The following is a 9,355-nucleotide window of genomic DNA, read 5'->3' as shown; positions in this document are numbered from 1 at the left end:
GGCTCTCCATATCCCATCAACAAAGAACGATTCCCCCAGATAGAATCCAGGCCTTGACTAACTGTCCACTTCCAAAAACAAAAAGGGAGCTTCTGTCTACCCTCGGCCTCCTCAACTTTTTCCGTATCTGGATCCCTAACTTCTCCCTCCTTGCAAAGCCTCTCTGTGAGGCAACTAAAGGATGTCCAGATGAGCCCCTTTTTAACCCCTCCTCACTGGCCAATCCTCTTTGCCAGCTCACCCAGAGCCTCCTCCGAGTGCCAACTCTCCACCTGCCAGATCACACCAGACCATTCTTTCTCTTTGTATACTCCAAAGGCCCTGGGACTTCTGTGTCAGCGGGCTGGAGACACCTGGGCTCCCATAGCCTATCTATCAAAACAGCTGACATGGTGACCAAGGGCTGGCCTCCCTGTATACAGGCCATAGCTGCTATCGCAGCCCTCGTACCAGAAGCAAATAAACCCTCTAGGCATGCCCCTTTAACAGTCTGTTCTCCACACACCTTCGGAGACTTACTATCACATCCGGCTTTCCTCTCCCTTCCCCCTTCCAGGGTACAGGTCCTACATACTTTTCTCCTCGACCCTCAGCTCTCATTCTCCCCCTGCTCTCCCCTTAACCCCGCCAGCTTATTACCCACGTCCTCTACAACAGACTCCCTCCTACATAGCTGCAGCCTAACAGTAGATCTTACCCAAAACCCCTTCCAACATTCAACAGGTCAGCCCATCCGAGACCCAGACACCCCACACTGGTTCGTTGATGGCAGCTCTCAAAACTCCCCACCCTTTGCAGCAGAATACGCCATCATCCAGGGGACCTTTGTCACAATCACGGAACCCAGACAACTGAAGCTTCACCTCTGCCACCTCACACCACCTCCCAACAGGCAGAACTGATAGCTCTCACCAGAGCTTTGAGTGTGTGTGTGAAGTCGCTCAGTCCTGTCCGACTCTTTGCGACCCCGTGGACTGTAGCCCGCCAGGCTCCTCTGTCCATGGGATTCTCCAAGCAGGAATACTGGAGTGGGTTGCCATTTCCTTCTCCAGGGGATCTTCCCAACCCAGGGATCAAACCTGGGTCTCCTGCTTTGCAGGCAGACGCTTTATCCTCTGAGCCACCAGGAAAGCCTTTAACTGGGAAGCCACCAGAGCTTTAAATCTGGCTAAAAATCTAAGGGTTAACATCCACACAGACTCCAAATATGCCTATAACGTACTTCACTCAAACATCCTAATATGGAGGGAAAGAGGTTTCCTAACCCAAAAGGGACCCCCCATTATTAATTCAGACCTGATCCACAAACTCCTAGAGGCAGCACTCTTAACCAAACAAAGCCACCATCCTCCACTGTAGGGGCATCAAAAGGGAAGTGTCGTATCAGCTACAACAATGCTGCAGACAAGAAGGAAAGGAGACAGCACTGTCCCATCCTTCCCTCCAGTCCCCTGTCATCCTAGCTCTGATTCCACCCGACCCTCCCACCACCACAGAAATCCTCTCTTATCTACACTCACTTTTTCATCCCTCATCCAAGACACTCCGACAGTTCCTGCGTAACCACTTCCCCATATCCAATGCTGACCAACAATATTTAGATAACCTTACCTGCTCCTGTCAAACATGTCAACGTACTAACCCCAATTCCAACCTTAAACTGACATCCTTTCCAACCCATCAAATGCAAGGCAGCCTCCCAACACAGGACTGGCAGATAGACTGTACTCATATGCCCCCGGTCCGGAGAGTCAGATACCTCCTGGACCTTGTGGACACCTTTTTGGGATGGGTAGAAGCATTTCCCACCACAAACACAAGAGCCCACACCGGGGCCCAAATCCCCCTCACAAAAATTATCCCCAGGTTTGGCCTGCCTTCATCCCTACAGTCTGATAACGGCCCGGAATTTACATTAAGGTCACCCAACAACTTGTCCAATTCTTACAGATACCCTGGAAATTTCACATTACATACTGTCCCCAGTCCTCAGGAAAGGTAGAAAGGATGAATAGAAAAATCAAAGAAACCCTTACCAAACTAACCCTCGAAGTACATCTGGATTGGACTAAACTTGTGCCAAGTGTTCTCCTCTGAATACGGGCTTTGTCGAAAAAGCCCCTGGGGCTGAGCCCCTTTGAGGTGATGTGTGGAAGGCCCGTGCTCCCTCCTGGACGCAGCCCTGAACCTCCTCCCATACCAAGCTTCTTACACTCCTCTCTGCTGGCAGAACTCCGCAATGGCCTCTGGAAATACGTCAACCACTTCTTGCCTGCCCCTGATCCCCAAGCCCTCCTGCCTCCTTTACAAACTGGGGACACGGTCTGTCTGTCTGATAATCCCCAGGGTGACCTAACCCCAAAGTGGCAGGGACCATTCAAAATCATCCTCCACACCTCAACTACAGATAAACTCGAGAAGGTCACCTCCTGGGTACACCCGTCTCGCCTAAAACGGGTCACCTCCGATCCTGCGCTGCCCTCCTTAAATGACACCTATCGGGTCTCCCTCACAGGACCCACCTCCTTAAAATTCACCTGGCGACAACCTCTGTCCACCATCCAAGAAGGCACTGAATGACCTGGACTCTCAGCCTGCAACTGTTCCTGACCCAACAAGACCTCTGGACCAGCACCCCAACAGGAACCTCCTCCAAAGACCTGACTACACTGGTGTCTTAACTGTGGCTCCAGGGAACCTTCTGCAACCTGACTCCAGACGAAATTGATTTCTTTACTCTCATTCTCTACATCATTCTACATCCTAATAAACAGTGTTCCTCCTCAGACTCAAACCACCACCAACTTGGGGCCTTTTCCCCCTCGCCCTCACTGGCCTCTCCCTGTCTCTCTAACTATAACAGCACTCTTAAGCTTAATCCTTGCTGTAGGCCTAGTAACTGTCTCCCTCAGGACTGGCCACCTACCCTTCGTTTTTCCGTGGGTATCGCCTACGTTGCTAGCTGTGTTCTACTCCTAGGGTGCTATTTCCTCTGCACTGCCTAACTAACAGCCCATGACTCCTCTGTTCCTCATCCTTGCTGCACTCCCCAGCCTTCTGGCTACTCCCTGCCCCTGCTCTGACATTTATTCCTATGTACATTCCTCATGTTATAATACAGCTCCAAAACCATGCACCATGAACCTCAGGGGCGGGAAGTCCAAATTCCTACTCACTGTTCAAGTACAACAGAGAGGGAATTTTGTGAGTACCTGCCATAAGCCAAATGGAAGAAACATATGTTTCTATCCCATTACCCCTTGGGGGTACTCAGACGGGGCGGGGTACTAGATCAAAATCGGGAAAAGAAACAAGAACAAGTCATCAAGAACATAATTTCCCAGGTACAGGCGACTCCTGAGCCTTATAAATGCCCAGACCTCCTTTCCCAATTACGGCCTGTCCTAAAACCTCCCTCTGGCAACCAACACCTTACCTACCTTCTCAACTCTTCCTTCCAATTCTTCCAGTACACACAACACACATCCCAGTCTTAGATATGCATGTCACTGTCTCCCTCACCGTCATAACAATTCCTTTACCTTCAACCTGGCCTTTACAGGGCAACTACACCGCCCCTTCCCAACAAAAAACTACACAACTCATTGGGCCAGTCTCTGACAATGTCCTTCTCTCAGCCTCTTCACACCTAACTTGTATCAACTACTCTAGTCCCAACTACACTGGTCTTAGAAACTCCGCTCCCTCCTTCTGTTCCACTTGGGTTCTCTGGAACAGCACAAACAATTGCACCATCCGGGAGTCCTCACTCTCTGCGGGACCTGCACATATTCGTGTCTCCCGTTGGACCCCCTGGACCTTGCATCTTGGTCTTCCTGACCCCGGGCCTAACATTCCTCAAAGAAGAAGAAGAGGGAGAACAAAGAGTCTCCCCACAAGGGGAACTTTACCCAGGAAAAGACGAGCCGTCATAGCCCCCTCCTGACTGGGACTGGCAGAGCAGCAGCCCTAGGCACCGGGATTGGAGGCAGCTCGACCTCTGCCCAATTCTACTACAAGCTGTCCCAAGAACTTAATGAAGACATGGAGCAGGGAGTGGAGTCCTTCATTTCAATCCAAAGACAAATTAACTCATTAGCTTCTGTGGCTCTTCAAAATAGGCGAGCCCTGGACCTTCTCACCACAGAAAAGGGAGGGACCTGCCTTTTCCTAGGAGAAGTGTGCTGCTATTTTGTTAATGAAACGGGCATAGTCCAGGGCAGAGTCAAAGAACTTAGACAGAATTGAACGCCGCAGAAAAGAGTTACAAAACCTTTACAGTCCCCGAAAGCAGTTCCCTTGGTTGCTCCCTCCTGGGACCACTGGTACTTATCATTCTATTCCTCTTATTTGGACCCTGTTTCTTCAATCTCTTTCAAAGGTTTCTCCAAGAACGGATTCGGGCCATCTCTCGAGATCAGGTCAACACCATTTTTCTTCTCGAGAGCCTTACCCCAAGCTCAGAAAAAGGAGACCCTAGGCCCTAGGACGATCCTCCATTCCAGACCCAACTCGTTGCCCCAATCCAGCAAGAAGTAGCCAGAGAGATACGGCACCCTTTTTCCCATTTTTTTACAATGATTTCAGGTCTGGAATGAAGGAGTCTTTTGGGCCAAGAAAAGAAAACAAGAGTCTCAAAGGCCCTTACTGAATCATCTAACTTCAGGGAAAACAAAACAGAACTTTAGGTCCCACCCTGATGCTCCAGGCTGGTTGCATCTATCTGGGACTTATCACCCCCTGTCCAGAAACCTTCCACCCCCTACACCTGCCCAGAAGACTTATCACCCCCTGCCCAACTACAATGCCATCTCAACTAAAAACTATCCAAAACATCCCGCCTGATTACCGTTTCCCTTATCACCTCCACAAACCTCCCTATAAATATGGAGCCTCCCTGATCCCTCTCCAAGCTCAGCCTGGTCGTTAGGCCGACTGTCGCCCCTCCTTGCCTGAATAAAAGTAACCTGATGCTGTGAAAGTGCTGCACTTAATATGCCAGCAAGTTTGGAAAACTCAGCAGTGGCCACAGGACTGGAAAAGGTCAGCTTTCATTCCAATCCCAAAGAAAGGCAATGCCAAAGAATGCTCAAACTACTGCACAATTGCACTCATCTCACATGCTAGTAATGTAATGCTCAAAATTCTCCAAGCCAGGCTTCAGCAATAGGTGAACCATGAACCTCCTAATGTTCAAGCTGGTTTTAGAAAAGGCAGAGGAACCAGAGATCAAATTCCAACATCTGCTGGATCATGGAAAAAGCAAGAGAGTTCCAGAAAAACATCTATTTCTGCTTTATTGACTATGCCAAAGCCTTTGACTGTGTGGATTACAACAGACTGTGGAAAATTCTGAAAGAGATGGGAATACCAGACCACCTGACTTGCCTCTTGAGAAATCTGTATGCAGGTCAGGAAGCAGCAGTTAGAACTGGACATGGAACAACAGACTGGTTCCAAATAGGACAAGGAGTACGTCAAGGCTGTATATTGTCACCCTGCTTATTTAACTGATATGCAGAGTACATCATGAGAAACGCTGGACTGGAAGAAACACAAGCTGGAATCTAGATTGCCGGGAGAAATATCAATAACCTCAGATATGCAGATGACACCACCCTTATGGCAGAAAGTGAAGAGGAATTTAAGAACCTCTTGATGAAAGTGGAAGTGGAGAGTGAAAAATTTGGCTTAAAGCTCAACATTCAGGAAACGAAGATCATGGCATCCGGTCCCATCACTTCATGGGATCATGGGAAATAGATGGGGAAACAGTGTCAGACTTTATTTTTCTGGGCTCCAAAATCACTGCAGATGGTGATTGCAGCCATGAAATTAAAAGACACTTACTCCTTGGAAGGAAAGTTATGACCTAGATAACATATTCAAAAGCAGAGACATTACTTTGCCAACAAAGGTCCATCTAGTCAAGGCTATGGTTTTTCCTGTGGTCATGTATGGATGTGCGAGTTGGACTGTGAAGAAGACTGAGCACAGAAAAATAGATGCTTTTGAACTGTGGTGTTGGAGAAGACTCTTGAGAGTCCCTTGGACTGCAAGGAGATTCAACCAGTCCATTCTGAAGGAGATCAGCCATGGGATTTCTTTGAAAGGAATGATGCTAAAGCTGAAACTCTAGTACTTTGGCCACCTCACACGAAGAGTTGACTCATTGGAAAAGACTCTGATGCTGGGAGGGATTGGGGGCAGGAGGAGAAGGGGAGACAGAGGATGAGATGGTTGGATGGCATCACTGACTCGATGGACGTGAGTCTGAGTAAACTCCGGGACTTGGTGATGGACAGGGAGGCCTGGCGTGCTGCGATTCATGGGGTCGCAAAGAGTCGGACACGACTGAGCAACTGAACTGACCTGAACTGAACGTCTGTTGAGGTCGTCTTTCCTTTTTCTGCCTTGGCCTGAACTATGCCTTACAGGGCCTGCCCTGGCTGCACGTGTCGCTGTCATGTTGCAGGGCAGTTCACGGAGGAGAGGGAGCGCCTGGGTCACTTTTGCCCCGTGTCTCTTCTAACCCAGATCTACACCTTTTTCTCAAAACAGACTTCAACACAACTTGCATGTATCTTTTTCTTTTTTGTCTTTTGTTCAGTCTTTACTTAGATAGCATTGAGACTCTGCAGAGCAACTTGACCTTGGAGCTCAGTGTGGCTGGAGGTTGCCCCAAAGCACCCGGTGCTGTCCTGCTGGGCTCACCGTGCACTTCCGTTAGCCCATTTGGCCCATGACGGTGGTCACTGCCCTCGGGCTCGACTTGACCCACAGCCGGGCGCTCTCACAAACACGGGCTCACGTATGCTCACATGGTGCATGCCATGGAGCCATGGGGCTGGGAGCAATCCCTGCTATCCTGGAGTCAGACAATGAATAAAGCTCCATGACAGGTTTAGAGTTAAAATTGTCAGGAGAATTGTAGAATATAATTTTAGAATTAAGCAGTGCTGAAGAGGAGAGGGCAGTCCACCGCTCATAAACACACAGGAGACCACATCAGATCTCAGGACCGTGCCTGCTGTGATCAACCTGTCCCCTGCCTGTGCATCCCTGGAGCACCTGGTCACACGTGGCTTTGTTCTTCAGGTCTGGACAGTGGCGATGCTGTGTGCTGCTCACCAGCTGCTGCTGCTCCTGGACCGCACGGGGGGAGGTGTCCAGGAGCCATGCCCCATGCTGGCCCACTCCTCACAAACCTGGTGGCCACAGATTTGTTTCAGGTGGGTCCAACCCCACTCCACAAGCAGGCACGGTGGCCAGCCCTCCCAGAGGCAAAACCTTCCCCTGTGGCTGGAGCCCAGAGGGAGAGGGGCCCCCAGCTTCAACGGCTGATCAGTGGCCAGAGCTCTCTCTATCACCCTGCAGGACACACAGTCAGGGCAGACCACAGCACAGCACAGCACTGGGCAAGTCAAGGCCAGAGACGCCCAGAGGACTCACGTTTTTCTTTCATTAGAGCTAAAGCCTTCTGACTTTCTGATTCGTGTTTCCTTTGAGGGGCTTCAGGTTAACCTGTCCTCATGGTGGAAAAGTGAGATTTGGGTTTCTATTTCAGTTCTGAGTCCCAGTGGTTGGAGGGATGGAAGATACTGGAGCCTCAGCACACATAAAAGGAAACCAGAGCTGGAGGAACGGGCCCCCACCTGCTGGCCAGGGAAAAGGGGTCGTCTGGGCTGAGGTCTCTCCGTGAGGTCTCCTGCGATTCCTCGGGCTGGCTGCTGCCACCGTCCTGCCCTGGCCATCAACTCACAACCTTTCTTCATCTCTCTCTTCTCCTCCTACTCACCCACCCGACATCTGATGCACTTTCCCTGCCAGGTTTTATTTGGAGACATTCCTTTGACCAGTTTCCTTAGGGGAGCCTGGAAAGCACACCTGTCCCCTGCGGGGCGAGGGCATGATGAACCTGTAAGTCACTGAGGTAGCCTGCAGAGGGCGCCAACGGCACAGGTGTGGAAGGGTTCCAGAGACAGGGAGGCCTTATCATGAGGGTCTAAAAAAATCCACCGTGATCCACCAGGATACATTGGGATCACGATACATTGGAGTGTCAAGATCACAGGGAAGAAATGTGGAGCTTCGCAATCTATTGCGAAAGCAGCAAGTTCCTCCTCCTCCTTCAAACACAAGTGACCAGAATCAGGGTAGCAGCTTGCCTGGCCCCTTTTTGCCATTTCTATTCTGTCTCCTGTTTCCTCCAGCAGTGGCTTGGAAGCCAAGCCTGGGTGTCGGGTGGCAGCAATGGCTTTAATTAGTGAGTGATTCTATTACCTCCTGTACCGCATTCCTGGTCCTCTCCCTTTGGGTTTCCTAGCATCTGGGCAATGTGCTTCCTTGTCTCATTTGCCCGCAGCTTAGATTGGAGACCACGTACATGGTTTAAAAGCTTCTTTCTTAGCGCTTTTCCTAATTATGAGACTGTTGCTAAAGGGGAACATCTTTGATGACCCACAAATCCTATTTCCCCAAGCCGTTGATATAAATGACTTTTAAACTTTGATTCCTGAGAGAATGGCATTTAAATTGACAGAGAATTCCTGTGTCGTCTGGCTCTGAGTATGTGAGTACATTTTAGCCCAAAAGTCCAGAGAGTCCAACATCCACAGTCTTACTTTCCAAAAAGAGGCAGAATTTGCAGCTTTAACCAAGGGCTGTACGTGGGGTGGCTGGCACAAGGCACTTTTCCTCCCACCCAGGCAGGCCCCATCCCTCCACAGGGAAGCATGTCACTCTGCCCCATTACTCAGCCTGTTCGAAAGGCTTGGATGGGAAGAGATTGTGTTTTAGGGTGTGACCTCCACCCACCAGGCCGATTACCCAGCTCACTCCTGAGTCACCACTATGGTGCCCTCCTTTCTACTGTGGCAAAGACGAGCCGGGGTACTGAAGACTGTGCTTCTAGAAGCTGGAGTGTTCCGAGGACTTGCTCCTACAATTTCTCTTTCTGCAGAATCAGGAAAGAATGAAAAGGAATTGCCACCAAATCCCAAGAAGCAAAATCCACCAAAAGAGCGCACACCAGCCACTGCCTCTGCTGAGGGGTTTGAGAAAGCACCTTTAAGAATCTCCAGCATCGTGATTATGGCACATACACCTTCTCAGCCCCTTCATAGATCCCAGCCCTGTCGTGGTGAAGGGGCTTGTGTAACTCAGTGAAGCTGTGAGTCATGCCACATGGGGCCACCCAAGAGAGACAGGACATAGTGAAGGGTTCTGACAAAATTGATCCATGGAGGAGGAAATGGAAACTCCTCCCAGTATTCTTGCCATGAGGACCCCATGAACAGTATGCAAAGGCAAAAGATATGATACCAGATGAGCACCCCACCCCACCCTGCCCCCT

This window comes from Bison bison, unplaced genomic scaffold, assembly GCF_000754665.1.
Source record: "Bison bison bison isolate TAMUID 2011002044 unplaced genomic scaffold, Bison_UMD1.0 scf7180017864371, whole genome shotgun sequence".
In the NCBI taxonomy this organism is placed as follows: Eukaryota; Metazoa; Chordata; class Mammalia; order Artiodactyla; family Bovidae; genus Bison; species Bison bison.
Note: the sequence above shows the minus strand (reverse complement) of the source record.